Consider the following 19,964-nt stretch of genomic DNA (forward strand, 5'->3'; position numbering starts at 1 on the left):
TGTAGGCCAGAGGTGACATCTGGTATTTTTCTCAATCCCTTCTTTATCTTATTTTTTGAGACTCAGCCTCTCACTGAACCTCAAGTTCATTGGCAAGGAAGGCTGGTCAGCAGGTCCACAGATCCTTCTGCCCCCAATTCTCCAGTGCTGGGATTATAGGTGCATATGGGCACATCTGACTATTTATGTGTCTGTCAGGAATTTGATCTCAGTTCCCATGCTTATGGGACAAGCCATCTCCTCAGCCACTCCCCGTCCCCAAGCCACTTTGGTCAAAGGAAAGTTTAAGCAGAAAGGCCACACAATCTAACTTGTGGACAAAGGAGAATATCCCGGCACAGCTAGGAGGCCACTACACCCTGAGGTGGCTGAGACTTGGTGGTAACTGGGCCAAAGCTATGGCGGTAGGGATGGTAGGATGTAGTCAACCGTGCTGTGGTCTCTGAGTTGAGAACTCAAGTCTGGTTCTACAATGACAGGATGATATTGCTGACACAGTGGCAGGTTGCCATTGCTAACACACCGCTGTTGATGAGAGAAAGTTGGGTCTTCAGCTCTTCTCATTTCTCCAGCTTATTTTCCAGATCACATGGTCAAACACTTAGTTTTATGAGCTGACTAGTCCCTTCCAAAGCTCTTCAAGCTGATATGCTGCTGACTTAGAACAGAGTCAATAAATACCTGTGTCTCTATTCAGATTACACTGTCTTGTGGCTGGAAGCTTGGGCATTGAAAAAATGAAGTCTCTGTAAAATAGATGTCAGCGAGTGGAAGGAAACCTCAGGGTCTCCAGGCTGGCTTCCCTGTGGCCCACTGTGGGGAGCGGGTGTGGCGGCAGTCCCAAAGGCGCCAGGGACTGCAGCTAAGTCATATGACTTGCACCTGACTTCCTCATATAAGACACAAACATCTTGAGTGCTGCGCAGGTGTACCAGGATACAGGTGAATCCAATTTGGTGGAGATTTGCCCCTGCTGCCCTGATTAGCTGAAGCTGCGTGCCTGGTGAGGTGGCGTGGCCTGCTGTGCGTGGATGGGAACTGAGAGTATAAAAGAGTGAGAGGCCCAGGGTTCGGGGGAGATATAAAAACAAGGGAGATATATAAACAAGGGAGATATAAAAACAAGGGAGATATATAAACAAGGGAGATATAAACAGGGGAGATATAAACAGGGGAGATATATAAACAAGGGAGATATAAAAACAAGGGAGATATAAACAAGGGAGATATAAAAACAAGGGAGATATAAAAACAAGGGAGATATAAAAACAAGGGAGATATAAACAGGGGAGATATAAAAACAAGGGAGATATAAAAACAAGGGAGATATAAACAAGGAAGATATAAACAAGGGAGATATATGGAGAAAGAAGAAACAGGACTGAATAAATGTGTGCAGAAGGATCCTGTAGCAGCGTCGTTCTTCCTGGCCTGTTGGGCGCGCGCAAGAGTTGGTGCTGAGACCCGGGATGAGACGAGAAGACCTGGGACAAGAAGACCTGGGACGAGGAAACCCGGGAAAAGAAACATCTTCAGTCACGAGCGAAGACCCCCTGCTACAGGGAGGATTCAGAACTGCATCACAGGGAAGAAGGGGTTAATAAAGGTTCCCATAAAACAGACTGTTGAGAAGGATCCGGCGTGGATTCAGAACTCTTCAGCTGGGGAAAGGTACTGATGAAGAGAAAGAAGAGAGATGAAGACTGAATAAACTGCTGTTAGAAGGACTGGTGGTCGCATCGTTCTTGCTGGTCGAGAGCGGACGCGACAATTGGTGGCCTGTACGGGGAACCGACTCCCCCACCGAGTTCAGAACTTTCAGCAGTCAGTGGTTGCCGGCAGGGTAAGTTCATGGACCAGACGGAACCTCTTTGGGTGCCGGAGAGATTGGTGAGACGCTACAAGAATGAGGCTCCTGATCCAGTTGCCCCTGTGGATGTGGTGGATGATCCCACAAGCACAAAGGATGGAGCCGAGATGAGAGATCCTTTCGGTGTTCCAGAAGCGCCAATACCAGCTCGACATGACATTCAAATTTTTCCACGCTTTTTGATCCCTGAATTTCCCTTAAAGAGATAGCCCCTCTGGCTATCTATCCCTTGCTTCAGGGAAGATGAGCAGGGATGAGAGCCCTGGGATGTATGCTTGTTATAGTGTGTGTGTGTTTTGTGTTTGGCACATGTGTTAGGTGCAGAGTGTGCGGGTCCGCACTTTCGCCATGGTAGCGTAGGCTTTTGCTGCAGTGGAGGCGGGACAATCTCCTCAGATTCGGTTTGCCGCTCTAAAAGAAATTATGCTGCGTTATGCCATGGGTTGCGAGGCTAAGCACTGCACAGAGGATAGCTTGCTGTTGGCATCCTGTGGAAGGCACGTCTGATTGCATGAAGGTTCAGTGTCCTAGTTCCCTTCCCCCAGGAAAAACGACACAGGAGCTGGCCAAGACCTCTCTGGGTGATGAGCCTAAGGGATGGTTTTGTGTAGGGCCCCTATGCTTGCACACTGGGGATCAGACCTCTACCTTCACCCATGAGGCTTGCTTGCAGCAATTAAGATCTGGCCATAGGTTAAGTAACATCCTGGCCTTTTGATGCACCTGCTGCAAGCAAAACACAATCTCCCCAGGAGTGGCTTGGCATGATTGAGAGGTAGTCAGTGATAAGACTCCCTGGGCATGTCACCAACCTAAGACAGGGATCAAACCAATGCTGTTTGTCACCCAAGGACGGGTAAGGGGCATGGCTGCGGGGGGCTTTCTACAGACATTCTCTCTGCCAAAAAAGAAAAAAGGGGGAATTGTGGGGAGCGGGTGTGGCGGCAGTCCCAAAGGCGCCAGGGACTGCAGCTAAGTCATATGACTTGCACCTGACTTCCTCATATAAGACACAAACATCTTGAGTGCTGCGCAGGTGTACCAGGATACAGGTGAATCCAATTTGGTGGAGATTTGCCCCTGCTGCCCTGATTAGCTGAAGCTGCGTGCCTGGTGAGGTGGCGTGGCCTGCTGTGCGTGGATGGGAACTGAGAGTATAAAAGAGTGAGAGGCCCAGGGTTCGGGGGAGATATAAAAACAAGGGAGATATATAAACAAGGGAGATATAAAAACAAGGGAGATATAAAAACAAGGGAGATATATAAACAAGGGAGATATAAACAGGGGAGATATAAACAGGGGAGATATATAAACAAGGGAGATATAAAAACAAGGGAGATATAAACAAGGGAGATATAAAAACAAGGGAGATATAAAAACAAGGGAGATATAAAAACAAGGGAGATATAAACAGGGGAGATATAAAAACAAGGGAGATATAAAAACAAGGGAGATATAAACAAGGAAGATATAAACAAGGGAGATATATGGAGAAAGAAGAAACAGGACTGAATAAATGTGTGCAGAAGGATCCTGTAGCAGCGTCGTTCTTCCTGGCCTGTTGGGCGCGCGCAACAGCCCACCACTCACACAGTTTTTTTTTCCAACACTCTGAGACGACTTCAGCTTTAGGAAAAAACTCAGACATTTGTCATTCGAAATTCTTGACTCTTCCCTGCTTTACCCACTAGCTGGGGCCTTTCATCTGGGCTGTGAAATACTATGATAGATTTCTTTATTCCTTCTCCCACTTTTTTTTTTTCTTGAGGAAAGGAGAATGCTCGTGTTTTCTAAACCATTGCATCTCTGAGTTGAGAAGAAAGTGTTTGTTGCTTGTGAAAAATTAGCCAGTGGCTTAGCATGGTGTGCGTGTGTGTATGTGTGTGTGTGTGTGTGTGTGTGTGTCTTTGTGATCAACCAAGGGTCTTGGGAGGAGTAAGTGAATCCAAGTAGGAAGAAATGGGCAGAAAGAGGGAGAGGGAAGTTGACCTATCAGGGGAGTTAGTGCACCAAATAGATTTTAGGGGACTGGGATGGGGGGCAGGGGACTGACAGTTTGGAGTCGCCCATGAACAGGACTAATTCTAGATGCAGAGCTCAGCCTGTTCACCAGCAATTTTCTGTGGGTCTCAGGAAGTCAGAATATAAGTGACACTATCTGGCAACCAGGAGGTGGCAGTAGAGGTCACCGCAAAGGGTCACACTTGGACTGTCATAAAAGACTGAGCTTTGTGCTGGCTAGTTTTACGCTACAAGCTAAAGTAATCTCAAAGGAAGGGACTTTCATGTGAGAAAATGCCTTCATAAGATTGGGCTGTAGGCAAGCCTGTAGGGCATTTTCTTAATTAGTGACTGATGGAGGAGGGCCCAGGGGAGGAAGGTGGTACTACCTCTGGGCTGATGGTCTTGGTTCTATAAGAAAGCAGGCTGAGCAAGCCAGGAGGACAAGCCAGGAAGCAGCACTCCTCCCAGGCCTCTAGGTCCCTTCCCTGCTTGAGTCTCTGCCCTGACTTCCTTTAATGATGGACTAAGATGTGGAAGCGTAAGCTAAGTAAACCCTTTCCTGCCTCAGATTGCTTTGTCCATGGTGTTTCATCACCACAGTAGCAACCCTAAAAGAAACAGAAATTGGTATCAGAATCATGGGAAGTTGCTGTGATAGGCCTGACTATGTTGTTTTGGAGGGTTGTGGAAGGACTTTGGAACTTTGGGCTAGAAAAGCCATTGAGTGTTGAGAGCTCTGGGCTATTCTGTAGGAGCTTGGATGGTAAGACTGTTGAGAGCCGTGCCGAACATGGAGGCCTGGCTTGTGAGGTTGCAGAGGAATGCAAAGACTCTACCAGGTCATTTGCCTGAAGACTCTGTAGTTCTGGTTAGCTGGGGCTGAAGAATCTGCTGTGGTTAACAAGATACCAGAAACACAAACCCGTGGTTTGCTGGGACAATGGATATGGATGAGCTGGGGCTGAAGACTCAGCTCTGAGTAAGAGACCAACATCATTAAGATGATAAGCTTTGTCTCAGACACAGCCAAGGTTGGCCTTCATGCTGGCAGCTGAACTTTGTAATGTGCAAGACTCAACCAGGCGGTATTGTTGGTGAAGGCATAGAGGGGTCACGGAGAGCAGCTAAGGCTTGGCACCATGAAGCAAGCCCAGGAGAGGTTATTGGTGAAACCCAATTGCAGCGGAATTGGTGAAACCCAATTGCAGCGGAAGACCCCAGCATTTGGAGATGCCAATACCATAGGATGATCATCAAGAAGAGCTGCAGCGGTGGAGTGGAGCCGGCCTGAGCTCAGAAGACAAGCTGTGTGTGCTGTAGAGCCAGAGAAGTGACCTGAGCCCATTAGACATTTTGTTATTTACACAGTTGGAGTTTGGTTTTGCTTTGTTGAGGTTGTAGCTGCCCTCCTGGTTCTTCCTCTTTGGAGTAAGAAAGCATTTAAGATACTTATTATTTTACAGCAGCCCATAGTTGAGAGATTTTTAACTTTTAAAGAAATTTTGGAATTTTACAAATTCTTTGGATTTCAAAACAGAATTTGGGTATTTTAAGAGACTTCAACCTTGCCGGGTGTGGTGGCTCACACCTTTAATCCCAGCACTTGGAAGGCAGAGGCAGGCGGATTTCTGAGTTCGAGGCCAGCCTGGTCTACAGAGTGAGTTCCAGAATAGCCAGGGCTGCACAGAGAAACCCTGTCTCGAAAAACCAAAACCAAAACCAAAAAAAAAAAAAAAAAAAAAAAGAAAAAAGAAAAAAGAAAAAAGGAGACTTCGACCTTTTTGTATGAAATTTTAAAGATTGGGATTTTTAAAGCTTGAAATGTTTTATATTGTAATGTTCGTAGTAACGTGTGATCTTGGGGGTGAATGGGACAAGAAAGGTTGTGGCTCAACAGTGATGTGCTTGTGTGCTGTGCTGCTTAGTGTATGTCAACTTGACATAAGCTGAAGTCATTTAGAGGAGGGAATGTCATTTAAAAATGCTTCCATACATCGTTCAAGAGAGCAGGCCATGCACCTTGCCTGGGTGGCACAGTCGAGCTGACCCTGGTGTTGGGGGCAGGGTGAGCTGGCCCTGGGGATATGAGCACAGGAGAGTTGGCCCTGCAATTCCTCTGTTGTGTGGAGGCATGGGTGAGGGAGAGATCATCTCCCTTCCTTGCCCCTCTGGCTGCAGCACTTGAGGGAGCAGCCTGCCCTGCCACTGGGCAGTGCAGTAGAGCTGGCCCTGTTGACATGGGTGAGAGGAGGCCAGCCCTGAGGGAGAGCTAGCCCTGCCCCTTGCAGGCTGAGGCATCAGGTGAGCTAGCCTGGTCAGTTCAGGAAAAAACACTGGTGATGTGGATGCAGGAGATCTGGCAGGCTGGTGAACTCAGCTACCACCCAGGTCTAGATCCGGGGCTTTGAGTTGGCCCACCCCAACAGCTACCCAATCTATGAAGTGCTGGAGAATATGAAGGGATCAGTCCTGCAGATACAAAAATGCAGGATTCCCATGACACAAGGCAACAACAGAATATTTTAGAGGAGTCCCAGAGAGGATCCAGTATTGATAGAGTAGCAGAAACCAGAGCCTTGAACCAGACTCATTACAATGAACATTTGCAAGTAAAGATGTGTAGACAAAAGAGTATGCTGTGTGAGACACTACAGCTTCCATAACAAGATTTTAAAAAAAAATCTTCTTTATTTCCTTTTTGGGGATTGAGGAGGAGGTTGCAAAAATGGAGGGCAGATATGAAGGGATGGGAAGATGAGTGGGATTCGCTTACATGATGTGAAACTCACAGAGTCAAAAAGTTAAAAAAAGATGCCTCTCCAAAAAAGAATGCTTCCATAAGATGGGGCTGTAGGCAAGCCTTTAAGGCATTTTATTAATCAGTGATTGATGTGGGAGGGACCAGTCCGTTGTGGGTGGGACCATCCCTGCACTGGTGGTTCTGGGTTCTATAAGACAGCAAGCTGAGCTAGCCAGAGTGAGCAAGCCAGTAAGCAGAGCATCTCCATAGCCTCTGCCTCAGCTCCTGCCTTCCAGTTCCTGTCCTAGCTTCCTTCAATAGTGGACTAAAACATGGAACTATAAGACAAGTAAGCCCATTCTTCCCAAGTTGCTTGGCATGGTGTTTCATCACAACTATAGAAACTCTAACTAAAACTAGATTGTAGAGTAGTTTTGGGGTGGCCTTGGCAGGTTCTGATGATAGTAGAAGAGGTCTCATAAATGGGGCCAAGGCATTTTGGCTTAATCTGTAGGCAAATAAAATGCTATTTACTAAAAGAAGAACTAGGCTTGGGAGGGAGAAGCACGTAGGGCTTAGAATAAGAAAGTTTGAGTCACTTAATGGACACCCAGATGCTAATGTCTGGGAAGGGCTTGGTCCTCTGAATGATGTTCAAGAAGATTAAGGAATTAAATTAGGGAGTCTCCATGGCAATTGAGATCCTTTCGCTATTCTAAATGATGGCAGTCTAAGCGATGTAGAGACAGAGATAAGATTCAAACTGATTAATAAAAAAATTAATCTTTTCTATTCAATAAGTTTGACCTTTATCCTTATATCCATTTCCATAAAAGAGGCTCCCCTAAATACCTTTTTAAAAAACATCAAAAATATCCCCCCTTTTCCCATTTAAAAAAGTTCTAGGACACATAAAATAAGGCCACACTTATTTCTTTTTCTTGTCTTCTGGCATGGGGTCTATGGGCGGCTCCCCTATGTCACGTTGCTGCTCTCTGAGCCAGTATTACCATCACTGGGCCCTCTCCCTCTGAGCTGTCAATCACCCCTCTACCCCCTCTCCTTGTCCTCAGGAGTAGACTGCCTTCCCCATTCTGTTGGCTCTCAGCTGTCTCTTCAAGGCGTGTCTTCTTTGTCTCCATCCATCGGCTGTGCACTTTGTCCTTCTCCTCCTCAGCTTTGTTTTCCGCTTGCTCTTTCCCGGGGATGATGCTCTGACTGCACTCAGCTTGCTCTGCTGCCTCCTTTCCCCTTCTCCTCCCGCCTTCTGCAGGCCTGTTCCTCCGCCCATGCAATATCAGCTGCAATTTTCGCCATGTTTACTCTCATCTTCGACCGTATAACCTTTTAAGTTCACCGTTAAAGGGATCCGTGCTTTCCAGGAACCTCTTCTCTTCCTGGTGTCGCTCCTTTATCTGGAGAAGCTTGGCTTCTAGTTTCTGAGGAACCATTAAAGATTGGACCTGTTATCTGCACTCCCGGGAGGCCAGCTCTCTCTTGGTGCTATTTGGGTATGAAGCCTAAGAAGAATGAAGACCATAATGTGGATGCTTCAATGCTTTTTAGAAGGGTGAACAAAATAGTCACAGGAGGAAATATGGAGACAAAACGTGGAGCAGAGACTGAAGGAAAGGCCATCCGGAGACTGCTCCATCTGAGGATCCATCCCATACACAGTCACCAAACCCAGACATTATTGTGGATGCTGGGAAATACTTTCTGATGGAAGCAAGATACAGTTGTCTCCTGAGAGGATCTGCCAGAGCCTGACATATACAGAGGTGGATGCTCACAGACAACCATTGGACTGAGCTCAAGGGTCCCCAATGGAGGAGTTGGAGAAGGGACTGAAGGAGTTGAGGGGGTTTTCAGCCCCATGGGGGGAGCAACGGTGTCAACAGGCCACACCCCGCCCCCGAGCTCCCAGGAAATGGATCACCAACCAAAGAATACACATGAGTGACTCATGGTGCTGGCCACATATGTGGCAGAGGGTGGCCTTGTTGAACATCAGTGGGAGGAGAAGCCCTTGGGCTTGAGGGTGTTCAATACCTCAGTGTAGGGAAATGCCAGGGTGGAAGGACAGGAGTGGGTTGGTGGGGGAGCACCCTTATAGAGGCAGGGGGAGAGGGGATGGGATAAGGGGTTTCCAAAGGGGAGACCTGGAAAGGTGAAAACATTTGAAATGTAAATAAAGAAAATATCCAGTAATAATATAAATAAAGAAAATGTCCAATAATAATAATAATAAAAAGATTGGACCTGTTGCTTGAAGACTCGTATTCTAGCTGTTGAGATGACCGATGGCACGTCAGGTGCCACACTGGCATTGAGAATCTCACTGATGAGGCTGGGGTTCTCTGGAAATGGACAGTGGCTGTGTGCTTCATTGAAAAGCCATCACCATCATCACCTGGGTCCTCAGCAGGCTGAATGCACATATAAGGTTCCCTGTTCTCCATGCGAGACTGTCGCTGTTGACTTTCTCCCTCTCCTGTGGCTTCCGCATGACCTTTTGCATTAATAAACGCAAGGTATACATGACATTATGGCAGGCCTTCCTAGAGTCCCAGCACTCTGTCTTCTCCACTTGGTATAGTCACTTAACTCGCCACACGCCACCAATAATCTTGCCAATCTCCCGCAACTTTGGGTCAGGGTTGGAAGCCTTTAGTTGGTCCCAGAACTTTCCACTGTACCTCATGTAGGGCATCAGCAGCTTATCTGGTGGCTTTGGAGGCTTTGAAACTGAAATGCCAGAGAATGTCCTGACCCGGCTTCTGGTGCCCGGGTTCCCCTCCAGCCTGTAGCTGTTGTAAGTGAAATGACTGTATGAATTGTATCCCACAAACTATGGTGTGTTGGGCCTTTGGGCTGCAGGAGCTGGGGTGGGAGATGGGCTGTAAGATGGTCTTTTTAGTACTTTGGAAGATTGAGTTCTCAGTTCCTTAAGAATGAATCTGAGACACTGCAGGCTAAAAAGTCACACAACTCCAGCTATGCTTTCCTCTGATCCCTAAATAGCTTTTAAAGAATGATTATGGTGTATGTATCAATACTGTTTATATCTCAAGAGACGTAAGGAGAATCGAGTTAGCACATTCAGTGTCCATTCAGAATACATAGTGTGTCAGAAATAGAAGAAATCATGTCCAAAAAAATTTACAGCAGTCATAATAAAAAAGGGCAAGTGGTCCCCTCAGAGGTGAGACTAGGGTGATATTATCCACCCCATGACTTCATTTCAACACAGAAACTAAAATTTCAGGCAAACAGGAAAATGAGTTAGGAATCCTGTGAAGTTTGGTAGGTAGGCTCATTATTGTTTGAAGTAACAAAGTGTCTGAGTACTTAGCATTTCTAGATATTTGATAAATGTACAAAAGTTGATTCAACTCAAATTTTCTCACATAATATACACAACACGAAACCTATTGTCTAATATAAAAATACAATTTCAGTAGCAACAAAAGTAAAAGTACTCGTAGACAAATGTGTAAGACATTTATGTAGGAAAAAATAACTTATTACATCTTATAGGTTAATGCTTAACTCTGTGAATTTCTGTGAGAGGTTGACTCTGATAATGGACAAGGGAAAAGGTCTTCCCAGTGGACAAGAGACACTAATCAAAAAGGTGTTGATGTTTGATCTGACTCAGCACTCTATCCACATCCAAACACGTTTTATGTCCTAAATGTGTTAAAAAATGATATAACCGGGTCTTTAGCATGAGAAGGAAGGATTGTTTCAGAGAGTAGAATAAACCAGAGTAAATAGACCGGTTTCTATCTACATACACTAGTATGTAATAAGTGTACACATCTATATTACATTAGTATGTAATATCTGTACATGTTTCTGGGGGACTGTGACATTTTATAGTGACTAAATCAAGATAGGTAATTAACCCATTGAACACCCAAGACATTTGTCATTTCTTTTAGTAGGGACAAAGTTCCCTCTTTTAGATATTTTGAAACATAATAATCTTCTTGAGACATTGTTTTGCTACGTGGTTCAGGCTGGCTGGAAACTTGCTAGATAACTCAAGCTAGCTCGGAGTTCCCTGTCTTTCTGTCCCAGACTCCTAGTGCTGGAATTACAACTATACACCATTATTCCCACCTAGCCATAAGAAACTATTTAAACTATTTAAACTATTGTCACCTTACTGTGCTGAGAACCATGGGCTCAGGGCTTGTCCCTGACTGAAATTTAGAACAGCTCACCGACTCTTCTGACCTCCCTTTCTTACTGACCCTCCCCCACCTATTCTAATCTTTACTTCCATCTGGTCAAGTGTTTTCACCTTCCATACATGAGTGAGAATATGCACTTTATTGGGTCTTTCCTTCTGAAAGACCCAATAAGCAGCTGAAAGAGTCAGATGCAGATATTTGCACCCAGCAATGGACAGAAGCAGCTGACCCCTGTTGTTGAATTAGGGAAGACTGGAAGAAGCTGTGGAGGACAATCCTGTAGGAGGACCAGCAATCTCAATTGGACCCCTGAGATCTCTCAAACACTGGACCACCAAACAGCACACACCAGCTGATATGAGGCCCCCAACACATACACAGCAGAGGACTTCTGGGTCTGTGTTCATTCAGAGATGATGCACCTAACCCTCAAGAGACTGGAGGACCCAGGGAGTTTAGAGGTCAGGTGGGGTGGGGGGGTGGGTGGAGGCATCCAAGTGGCGATGGGGTGGGGTGGGGAGGAGGTGTGTGATGTGGAGCAGTTGGAGGGTGGTTGGGGGTGGGGTGGGGAATGGAATATGAAGTGTAAAAAATAAATTAAAATTAAAATGAAATTTTAAAAAGCTACACATTCAGTGCTGTCAATAATGAATACTTCAACTACCCTAAAGTACCCGCACTCCTTCCTCTCACCCCTCCAATTTCCCAGCCCTCAACAGCCACTAAATCTGTTTTTATCCCTTTGTATTTCTTGACTTAGTGTGTTTCCTATCAAACAATGAAACCGTCTGATGGCTTGTGGCTGGCTTCTTCTTGTCATAATGATCCTGAAGCCGAGGGATGTCCCAGAACTTCCTTTGTTTGATGAATAGTACTCCATTACATAAGCGATACGACTTTAAATATTTAACACTTGGCAAAGATGTGAATCCGCTTTAAGCAAGACTGCGTAATCCATGATTATTACTCACACATACTTTATTTCTGATGAAAAATATGTTGTTCCATTAAGAAACACTTTACAGGACTAGTACTGCATCCTACCATTCCAGCATTTGGAAGCCTGAGTTGGAAGGATGGAGAGTGTGAGGCTGTCCTGGGCTACTTAGCAACTTCAAGACTAACAATAAAAAAGCCCTTTTTGTATAAAATGCAGATAAAATGCTCACATTAAAGCAAACAATTACACATTAATATACATAAAATAAATGCCCTTAAGTGAAGATGTTTTAGGAAAATGGCTTTATTTTTCAGTTGTTTCCAGTAGCTTCTTGAGTTATAGATTTCAGCAAACTACTTTATATTTTCTTTCATGGTTATTATTTTGTAGTGCTGGATATTGAATTTAGGGCCTCTTAAATACTAGGCAAACATCTGACTACTGAGATTTATCCCCAACCCAAATTATCTTTTAATTTAGTGTGATTTGCATGTGTGTGTATGTACGTGTGTAGGCACGCCCAATTGTCTGTATGTTGTGTACTATGTGTGTCCAGCGGAGGAAATGGAGTCCAGAGGAAGGCATCTGATTCTCTAGAACTGGAGTTGCGGGCACTTTTGAGCTGCCTGATATGTGTGCTGGGGGCTGAACCCTTCTTCTCTGCAACCACTGAACCACACCTTAAGCCCCTGTTTATTTATTGTTAGAGATTTATTTCATGCATACTTCTTTGAGTGAGTATATGCCGTATGTGTGGCATATGCATATGCATCAGCCAGAGAGGGTGTAGGATTCTATGGAGCTGAAATTGCAGGTGGTTGTGACCTGCTTGACACGGATGCTGGAAACCAAACTCAGGTGCTCTAGAAGAGCAGCGAGGGCTCTTAACCACTGAGAGATCTTTGCATCCCCACTACCCCAACCCCAACGTATCTTTTAAAGAATATTAGAGGTCTTTATTTTTCATTTTATTTTTGAGATTACAACTTAATTACATTTCTTCCTTCCTTTCCCTCCCTCTAAATCCTCTCATATGCCTCTCCTTTGAATTTATAATCTCTTTGTTTTCACTAGTTGCTATGTCTGCATCTTACATACATATACTCCTAAATACAATATTACTTGTGGTGGTTAGAATAGGAATGGCCCCCATAGATTCACATGTTTGAATGATTGGCACACAGGGAGTGACACTTTTAGGAGGTGTGGCCTTGTGGAGTAGGTCTGGCCTCATTGGAGGAAGTGTGTCACTGTGGGGGCGGGCTTTGAGGTCTCAGAAGCTTAAGGCAGGCCTAGTGTTACTCTTTCTTCCTGCTGCCTGTGGATTCAGGTGTAGAACTCTCAGCTCCATCTCCAGCATCATGTCTGCCCACATGCTGCCATGTTTCCTGCCATGATGATAATGAACTGGACCTCTGAAACTATAAGACAGTCCCAATTAAATGTTTCTTTTTATAAGAGCTACCATGCTCATGGTGTCTCTTCACAGCAATAGAAACCCTAACTAAGACATACATACTTATATGTATGTTTCAGGGCTAATCTTTTGGCACCAGACAATCAATTGGTGTGCTCTTCCCTGGGAAAGGCCACCTCTCCCACTTTCCTTAGTTGCCTGTAATTCTTTATGTATGATTAAGGCCTCATGGGCCTTTCCCTGTTCACTTTGGCAAGTCTGTTGGTGCCATCCTTATACAGCTTATGTTTGGGTACTCATATTGGTGAGACTTTTATTAGGAGTCACAATCTCACAGCAAACTGATCATCAGGCTCTTACTATCTTGCTGTCCCTCTTCTGCAATGTCGCCTGACCTTTAGGTGCAGAGTGTTTTGTAGGTACATACTTTAGAACTGGGTTCTATAGTGTCACATTTTGATTGGCTGTGGTTTTCTACAGTGGTCTCCTTGATGAAGGTAGAAGACTAACACTTATGTGTGGGTTTGAGATCACATGTTTATAGATTGTGGTTTAGATGATGACCTCAACTTGTAAAAATAGCGTTCAATTTGTGTGTATGTGTGTTTTATGGAAGAGAAAGATACAGGCTCAGGTGAAGGAATGAAATACTCTATAAGAATATAATTCTTTTTCTGCCTTGAATGCAGAGATGAGATCACACACACACACACACACACACACACACACACACACACACTTCTTCCACAGTAGATGATTGCAGCCAATTTCACTTCTCTCCCCAGTTTTTTTTTAATTAGGTATTTTCCTCATTTACATTTTCAATGCTATCCCAAAGGTCCCCCATACCCACCCCCCCAACCCCCTACCCACCCACTCCCACTTTTTGGCCCTGGCGTTCCCCTGTACTGGGGCATATAAAGTTTGCAAGTCCAATGGGCCTCTCTTTGCAGTGATGGCCGACTAGGCCATCTTTTGATACATATGCAGCTAAAGACAAGAGCTCCCGGGTACTGGTTAGTTCATATTGTTGTTCCACCTATAGGATTGCAGTTCCCTTTAGCTCCTTGGGTAATTTCTCTAGCTCCTCCATTGGGGGCCGTGTGACCCATCCAATAGCTGACTGTGATTATCCACTTCTGTGTTTGCTAGGCCCTGGCATAGTCTCACAAGAGAGAGCTATATCTGGGTCCTTTCAGCGAAATCTTGCTAGTGTATGCAATGGTGTCAGCATTTGGAAGCTGATTATGGGATGGATCCCTGCATATGGCAATCACTAGATGGTCCATCCTTTCGTCAAAACATTTATTTATTTTTATTTTATGTTTGTGGGTGTTTTGTCTGTGTACCATGTATGTGCAGTTCCCTCAGAAGCCAGAAGAGGGCATGAGATCCCCCTGGAACTGGAGTTCCATTCTACTGGCATGAGACGTGATCTGAGGGTTCATGAGGGTTCAATAACTGAAGGAATGCTTTAGGATTTTGTCTACTACAGGAAAACATGGATGATCCAGGCCCAAAATTCTACCTCAGAGGGTTTGGTACAGTGAGTTTTTAATCTCAAGAAAACCAACTAACTAGAAAATCAGCCAACTGACCAACTAACCAACTAACTAAAACATTTTAAACACCTGAAATAAGACAGTCATGGTTTAGAATAAATTAGCTGCAAAATATAAGGGAATGAGGTAACACGTGTAGAGTCATTAGGGCTCTTTTTCTGTTTGGTTCTTAAAGTGATGGCTTTCTTTTTAAGTAACCGAATCACATATCTGTTTAACAATCTTTAAAGAGGGGGCTGGTGAGATGGCTCACTGGTTAAGAGCGCCGATTGCTCTTCCAAAGGTCCTGAGTTCAAATCCCAGCAACCACATGGTGGCTCACAACCATCCGTAATGAGATCTGCCACCCTCTTTTGGTGTGTCTGAAGACAGCTACAGTGTACTTACATATAATAATAAATAAATCTTTAAAAAAATCTTTAAAGAGACAAGCCAGTGACTCACTTCTAATCTGTTTATAAGGCTGGCATTGGTTTATAGAGGACAATTTGGTTTGCTATATAGTAGGAAGGTTCACAACAGCCTCATTCAAAAGGGAACATCTTGCTTTATGTCATCGGAGATAGGATGTTGTCATTAAGAGACCAGTCAAAATCCAGACTTTTAGGTAGACTACAGTAGAAGACTAATTATATATGATTGAGATGAGTAATGTAGGGATAGTGGTTTGGGAAAAAGGTGGAACATATGAAAGAGAGACCTGTGGAACTTCCGCCTGGGGCCTTGAGCATGCTGTGCTGGTACTCTGCAGGTGAGCCGTGTCTCTCCACTATCTCGTCTCTTTAATTTTGTCTGCGGGAGAATTGTTGGGTCAAGCAACATTTTCAAGGAGATGTGTTGTGTGGGATGGTGGTTTTAGGATCTGAAGCCATCTTAAGAATGCTATGATTTCAAGTGAAGGCATTATATGCAATGGCTACTTTCCTTTTGTTGATGTCTCTGTGTCCACAGTAGTAAGACCAGGTCTCACCACAATCCATCCTCATTGGATCTGAGGGATATACCTTGATGTTGTAGGTCGTAGCTTGGGGCCCTTCTTGATATTCTGTGTGTTTCTATCTCTGCTGGTTTTCATGCCCAGGTTTAACAATCTTTGAAGTAGAATAGCATATACAAGGGGTTGCCTGGTTCCAGATGAGAACCAATTTATTACTGAAGGAAAAAAAAAACCCAGCTACAATGTAAGCTTATACATAGGTATACATTTGGGGGCTACAGGATTTTTGCTTTGTACCATAGTATGATTTTAGTTGTAGATATTTTAACAGACTTTATTTAAAAAGATTTATTTTAATTTTTAATTGTATGTATGCGTATGTGTCTACATGTGGGTATGCACATGTGTGAATGCAGGTGCCCAAGAAGGCAAAAAGGTATCTGTCTCCTGGAGCTGGAGTTGGGCAATTGTGAGCCATTCTGTGGGGTGCTAGGAACTGAGCTTAGATCCTCCACAAGAGCAATATGTACTCTTAAGTGCTGATCCACCTTTCCATCTCTCATAAATGTTGTTTTCAAAACAAAATCCCAACCATTTAATTTACCAAATGAAGACCCCAGAGCCAGAAGCTATGGTGAAAGCCTGCTAGCTCAGAGAGGCAGAGAAAGCACCCAGCTGACCTTCTTACTCCACCAATGTCCCAGAAGGAAAAGGCTCTTTCTCCTTCTCCACACTGTCTGACATACCCTTCAACTCAAAGTCCCTCCTTTCTCCTTCCTGGGTTTCCTTATGTTCACTCCTGCCACGTGGCTGCTTTCTCCATGTCTTGACATATTGTTGACTTTATCTAGCTCTCATTTCCAGAAAGCACTTGGGTTAAAGGTGTGTGCTAGGGCTGAGCCACACTACAACAAGAAATAGCTTTTTCCATTTCATGATGTCAGGGTTCACAATGTGATTAAATATCCTGCCACACATAGATGTCTTTAAAAAGGCTCAAATTCAAGATGTTTTCTTCTTGTTATGTTTGCTGATGGGGGTTTTTGTTTTTATAAATTTCAAGTAAGTATTACATCTGTTAAATGTATTTTTCTAGACCTTACAATATGGTCTTCTGTACTAATAGGTTGTTGAGTTATGTTTTTGATTATGCTCACGAGAGAGGTGGTCTGTGATGGGTTGTTTTTGAAATACTCTTATCAGGCTTTGGTGAGAGAGCAATGATGGTCTCAGTGCTCTCAGGTAGAAGTGTGAGTGCTCCCTATTTCCTGGAGGGTTTAAGAGAGGGCATCATGGTTTCTGACAAAATGCTCAGCAGAGCTCACTAGTGACATGGTCCAGATTGCCTTGATTGATAAAAGATTTTCAATGCTACGTATTCTGATTTTGTGCTAGGGTGAGCAAATCACTTTTTCGAAGGAAAATTTCCACATAATTTAGGTTGTTATGTTAACTGACAAAGTTTCTTATGATAGCCCTTTATCTTTTTAATGCTTTAAGGATCTACAGGGATAGCTTGTGTTTTAGTCTTCATATGTTATTGTTTTCTATTTTATTAGCCTTAGATTATTAATGCTGTTCATTAGTTTCCCCAGGACATCAGCTTCTGAAGGTTCACGATCTATTCACTGCCCCTAAACCTGTCACTTGGGAATCCAGCTTTCAACACTGGAATCTTTCAACACTGGGGGACACTTCATATACAAACCACAGCAGCGTTAATTACTTTTTCTTTGACTCGTAACTTTCAATTATATATTGTAACTTTTTTTAGTCAATGAGGCATTTTGTTGATCTGTGGCAAGAATGAGAAAAGATCCTGGAAACTAATAAACATGTTTGCTGAACAATGGGTGGGGCAGAATTGCTGTCCCTTTATGTTGGGCATGCAGACTGACTTCAAAGTATGGTCCCTTGGGACTCTAATCAGAATTCTAGGGCACATAACAAGTTCCTTCATGTAAGGGATTGGTAAGAATATTTAATATTTAAAATTATGTAAATATATTTACATGGGCAGTATCTTATAGAAAAACCTTGACTACTTCCTGTTCCATGCGGGCTTTGCTCTAATCCTGCCTTGCTTGTTTCTTTTAGACAAATGTATTTTATGGTACGTTTATTTGTAAGTATTTTATGAACCCAGGGCTTTCCACATGCTAGATAAGTGTTTTACCACTAAGCTATAACCATCCTCAGTAGGCCATATGTATTTTAAATAAATAGTTATGAATTTATAAAAAATATTTGAAGGAGGAAAATTGGGGGGAAATTCATTTTTATATTCCAAATAAAAGAATTAGTGTTTAAATTTAATGAAATAATATAAGCCCAGGACTTTTTAAAAACACCTCATGTTTTATTTGTAATTAAAAGACACTAATGTGCTTGGACTTTTCTTTCAGAAGATATGTGCAAATATTTAAGACATTAAATCAATTAACAATTTGAGTGCCTTTGTATCAGTGGACTAGGTGCTAACTGGGCACTTTGATAATGAGACAAATCTCTAAATTAGGAAAGTGTTCCTTGGTCTCTGCCCGGCCATCACTGATATTGTGTTTATTATTTTTAGCACCCTTTTTCCTTTTGACCACATAGTAATTAAATGTGTCATTATTAGGTTGGAAAAATCCTTCCTCCAGTGGAGACACCGAGCTGTTTGCCTTCAGCATCTTGGTCTCTTGGGCAAGGTTTAGACCTTACATTCTAGTCACCAGTTTTGTTTGTGTCTGTTGAGATATGGTTTCATGTTCACGCCTGCTGGTCTGAAACTTGCCACATAGAACAGGCTGGCCTGGAATTCATGAGATCTGCCTGCTGAATAGGGAATTAAAGGTATGTGACAGCACACAAGGCTCCATCCGTCAGTTCTAATGCAGTATATAAGAACAAGTCTCTTGAGGGTTAGGTGCATCATCTCTGAATGAACACAGACCCAGAAGTCCTCTACTGTATGTGTGTTGAGGGGGGGGGCTCATATCAGCTGGTGTATGCTGTCTGTTTGGTGGTCCATTGTTTGAGAGATCTCGGGGGTCCAGATTCATTGAGACTGCTGGTCCTCCTACAGAATTGTCCTTCTCCTCAGCTTCTTTCAGCCTTCCCTAATTCAACAACAGGGGTCAGCTGCTTCTGTCCATTGGTTGGGTGCAAATATCTACATCTGACTCTTTTTAGCTGCTTGTTGGATCTTTTGGAGGGCAGTCATGATATGAGCACTCAATAGCCTCAGTAATAGTGTCAGGCCTTGGGACCTTCCATTGAGCTGGATCCCACTTTGGACCTGTTGCTGGACCTTTGTTTCCTCAGGCTTCTCTCCATTTCCATCCCTGTAATTCTTTCAGACAGGAACAATTATGGGTCAGAGCTATGACTGTGGGATGGCAACCCCATCCCTCACTTGATGTCCTGTCTTCCTGCTGGAGGTGGGCTCTATTAAGCTCCCTCTCACTACTGTCCGGTGTTTCATCTAAGGTCCCTTCCCTTTGAGTTCTGGGAGTCTCTCACCACCCAGGTCTCTGGTGCATTCTGGAGGGTCCCCCCCCAACCTCTCATTTCCTGAGGTTGCCTGTTTCCATTCTTTCTACTGGCCCTCAGGGCTGGAGTCCTTTTCTCTCTTCCAATACAAGATCAGGTTTCCCTCTCCCCCCAACTCTCTACCCCCACCCTGTCCACTATCTCTCCCAGGTTCCTCCCTCCTCTCCACTTGTTGTTGCTTTCTTCTCTCTCCCAAGTGGGACTGAGGCATCCTCACTTGGACACTTCAGCTTCTTGAGCTTTCTGAGTTCTGTGGACTGTATCTTGGATAATCTGTACTTTTTTTTTTTTTTTGCTAACATACACTTATTAGTGAATACACACCATGCATGTCCTTTTGGTCTCAGTTACCTCACTCAGGCTGATATTTTCTAGTTCTATCCATTTGCCTGCAAAACTCAAGATGTCCTCATTCTTCTAAATGGATTTAATAGATATCTACAGAACATTTCACCACAAAACAAACAAAAAATACACCTTCTTCTCAGCAACTCAAGGCACCTTCTCCAAAATTGATCATATAATTGGTCACAAAACAACCCTCAACAGATACAAGAAAATTGAAATAATACCATGCATCCTATCAGATCACCATGGCCTAAGGCTGGTCTTCAATAACAGCAAAAACTACAGAAAGCCACATACACGTGGAAACTGAACAACTCTTTCTCAATGATAACTTGGTCAGGGAAGAAATAAAGGAAGAAATTAAAGACTTCCTGGAAAAATGTTTACACATCATACCCAAACTTATG

The 19,964-nt window shown here is 43.8% G+C and overlaps 1 protein-coding gene and 1 pseudogene across 2 annotated transcripts in view; one reads left to right on the forward strand and one right to left on the reverse strand.

Moving 5' to 3' along the window:
• Positions 1–19,964, forward strand: part of Pakap (paralemmin A kinase anchor protein) — a 462,510-nt gene that overhangs the window by 13,544 nt on the left and 429,002 nt on the right. The window lies entirely within an intron of this gene.
• On the reverse strand, positions 7,543–9,342 carry Gm12539 (annotated as a pseudogene).

This window comes from Mus musculus, chromosome 4, assembly GCF_000001635.26.
Source record: "Mus musculus strain C57BL/6J chromosome 4, GRCm38.p6 C57BL/6J".
NCBI classification, from domain to species: Eukaryota; Metazoa; Chordata; class Mammalia; order Rodentia; family Muridae; genus Mus; species Mus musculus.